We start from the raw sequence: 4,018 nt of genomic DNA, 5'->3' as shown, positions 1-4,018 counted from the left end.
AGTGTTTTAGACATTGACATGTCTGAGTTAATAAACTCTAATTTTAAAAACATTAATTCTGAGCCCGACTCAGCAGAAAGTAGTGGAACGGCACGTACTTCGTCGAGAGACACTCGTTGTTATTAGTATTCACTAAATGCTGAAAGCATTGTTGGCCTAAGGCCGAATCATCAAGGGTGCAATATCCCTGAGATACGTGGAGTGGCACGTCTAAGCCCACCGAATATGGTCGTCCGAGGTTGCATCATACTGAGTGTCAGTAGTGACATTGTTGGCGGTTCGCCAGGACCTAAAGGGTGCAATATCCCTGAGATACGTGGAGTGGCACGTCTAAGTTCACCGAGTGTGGTCGGCCGAGGTGGCACCATACTGAGTGTCAACAGTGACACTATTGGCGGCTCGCAAGGGCAATTTGGGTCAAACCCTCCTATTGCACGTGAAGCGACACGTGAACGTTCGCTGAACAAGGAGTTGAGGTCCCTAACTCCTTGTCGGATGACAAATTAGACACCATGTCTTGTATAGAACCAATGCAGGCTGGAAAACCCGGGGACGTGAATGTCCCGGCCTCTAAGAGGCGTATTGTTTCCACTCCAAGACAGGGTGAACACGAAGTTTGTATACCCTCACTAAGTGATTCGAGTGAGCAAGTACATACGCTTGTAAATGGCGTAACCGGTAAAATTAAGGGGGAAGTTAGCCTTGCGGCAATCTCCTCGTTACATGCTCTTTTAGAGCTAGACGAAATGTGTATTGATGAGTGTGGTCGAGCCTTAAAAGCTGGCGACTTATCTGAAATGGTGGTCATTCGACCTATGGTTGAGTTGAACTCATCGTCACTTCTCGACGAAGCTGTCCTGGATGACACAAAAGCTGCACTTAGTGCGCGAAGTGGGTCATCGATCCTTAAAGATCGTGAGGATCCCTTTTATTTCTTAATTAAGGAATTCCAAGATGTGGTATGTAATAATATTCACCATCTGTTTTACCTCCGGATAGAGGTGTTCGTCATGAAACTGCTGACTTGGTTCCGGGAACCTAATACTGTGTCACAAGACAATGGCCTTTACCAAGGGAGCAGTGTGACGTCATTGACGATTTTCTCGTGCTAAGCACGAGGCTGGAATGGTACGAGAGATCAAATCTTCTCATTCGACACCAACATTTTGTGTCAAAAAGCCAAATGGTAAATGGCGCATTGTACATGCTGATAATAAGCTTATGCTGCCACTATACCAGCACAAACCCCTATTTCTAGAAAGGATGTTCTTCAGAACAATATAGTGGGATGTACAATGTACAGTGCATTGGACTTAGTCGATGGTTACTACCAATTGCTCATGCGAGCTAGTGATATCCCGCTTATAGCGGTTAGCATCCCAAGCGGCATGTTATGGGAGTGGTTGATTATGCCACAAGGGCTTTCCAGCGCCCCGGCAACATTTAATCGTCTAGTCACGCAACTGTTTCGCTCTCATCGAGGTTATGCACAGACTTATTTCGATGATATTTTTGTTCATAGTCGTGCGGAGCAGGGTCGGTCGGATATGGAAAACCATTTAGACCATTTGCGAGCAGTGCTCGAGTGCATGCGCACAAACAAATTGTATGCCAATGCATCTAAATGCATTTTTGGCGCAGACGAAATTCCTTTTTAGGATGCTTTATTGGAAAGCGAGGCCTTAAAGCGGATCCCGCTAACGTAAGAGCCATAGTAGATTGCCCGGTTCATAAAAACCAAAAGGATTTGCTTAAGTGGTTGGGTCTCGCCAATTATTCACACTTATATAGCGAAAATTACGCTAATATGGCTAGGCTATTATCTAATCTCCTTTAAAAGGAACAGAATGGTGCTGGAATAGCTCAGAACATAATGCTTTTCGAGCAGTTAAGGATAGTCTTATCTATGCCCCGATTCTGGCTCTGCCAAACCCAAATTGGCCTTTCAGTGTCGTCTGTGACGCATCAGATTTTGCCATTGGCAGTGGTCTGTTACAAACAGATGTTGATGGGCATGAACGTGTTATTGCGTTCGAGTCTAGACATATTAAAGCTGCGAAAAAGAACTACCCAATTTATGACAAAATGTTACTTGCTATGAAGTATGCTCTCGTCAAATTCAGAGTTCATCTGCTCGGCTCTAAGCCGTTTGGGATACATACATAGTTCGCGTCATATGAACAGCGACTAAGTCGCTCCTCTCTCACAGAGCTGATGACTATCCTTTTTCGCGAAATACAACTTCGAGGTGAAGTATAAGTCTGGCTAGCAGATTGCTTTGGCCGATGCGTTATCACGCAGGCCGGATTTTGAGCTCTTTCATTTAACGACTATCTCGTCGCCCATTCCTGAATTAATCCGTTCGGCTTACGCCAAGGATGAACAGTGTGTAGCTCTGCTACGAGCTTTAAAGAACTCGGATACAGGTATTAAGTTGCCGGCACGTTTGCGTGCAAGGTTACATCGGTTTTCTATCGATAACAACCTGTTGCTTTATTTCACAGACATCGCGGACCTTCCGCGTGTCGAGGTTCCTCATGATAAGGATTTGAAGTATCGAATCCTCTACGAGGCAAACGATACTGTCCTTGGTGGTCATCTCGGTAGAGATAAGACCTACGGCTCTATAAGCCAGAGTTATTTGTGGCCCAAACTTTTAAATAGGTCAGCACATATGTTCGCACATGCGAAACGTGCCAACGGGTTAAATTCTCGGCGCATGCTGCTGCGTCACTGGCGAGTCTCCCCGTCCCCATAGGTTGCTGGGAGTCCATTAGTATGGATTTTGGTTTTGGGCTACCGAAAGATTCAGCCGGTAACTCCGGTATAGTAGTCTTTGTTGACCGTTTTGCGCAAAATGGCTCACTTAGCGGCCGTGCCGGATTCCATTGATGGAGAGGGTACAGCTAAGCTGTTTATCGATCGCGTGTTTCGACAACATGGTTTGCCAGTGGCAATTGTCTCGGATCGGAATCCCCATTTCACGGGTAAATTCTTGAAATCAATTTTCCGAGTGCTTGGCACCAGATTGGATATGTCCACTGCGGACCATCCGCAGACCGATGGTCAAAGTGAACGTGTCAATCGCGTCACTAAAGACGTTTTACGCAATTTGTGGGCTCAGACACCAACGCGCTGGAGCTTAATGCTCCCAGTGGTGGAGTTTGCGATAAATAACGCTGGACATGCCTCTACAGGCTATACTCCGTTCTATGTAAACGGTCTCACCCACCCACGCGTTGCATTAACGATATCACTGCGTGGTTCAGGGCTTGAAGGGGAGGAATTGGCCGATAGGATTGCTGATATCAGCCCTGTTCCGTTCGGAAAGAAGTAAGCGAGTTCGTCGCGACGCGATGGCCCAATAAAGCGCCGGCGCAATTTGGTCTTGAAGACCGCGGAAACCCAGTTGGTAGGTAGGTTTTTAGCGTTTAGTAAAACTCGGTCTCCGACTGTATAAAAATTTATACAGCTTCTGCCTTTGGCATCCGCTTGTTCTTTTTGTTTGTCTTGGCTTTTAGCCATCGTATACCTTACATGTCTTAAGACACAAATTTTTACGGTCGTGGCCAAGAAGGCCCTAGCTTATACGCTAAACCTTCCCAGCAAGCTGCGTACACACCCAGTGTTTTACGTTGGCTTGCTTAAGCCGCATCGGGACCCTTCCCACGTGGACTTGAAGGCGCTTGCGCCGAGACAGGCGGTCGTGCCGCAGATTGTTGCATCCTCACCAGGATATCCAACTGGCCCTCTAAACGAGGCTGCTGACGCTCTAGCGTCGAAAGACGGTCTCGAACCGCCTCAAAAGAGCTCTCGACCCGAGCAAGGACCTCATGAAGAAGTTGCACCTCGTGCCGTAGAGCATCAAATGCTTCCGCCAAAATTTTGGCCCCCTCCCCGCTGCTTGATGCGCGGGGAAACCTTCAGTTTCACGTGAAGAAACTTTTAAAGCGACGTCGTCGTGAGGGTCAATACCAGTATCAGGTGAAGTGGCTAGGATACCCCTCTTCTGAAAACT

This window comes from Bremia lactucae, linkage group LG12 (assembly GCF_004359215.1).
Source record: "Bremia lactucae strain SF5 linkage group LG12, whole genome shotgun sequence".
Classification (NCBI taxonomy): Eukaryota; Oomycota; class Peronosporomycetes; order Peronosporales; family Peronosporaceae; genus Bremia; species Bremia lactucae.
This window is presented reverse-complemented; position numbering follows the sequence as displayed.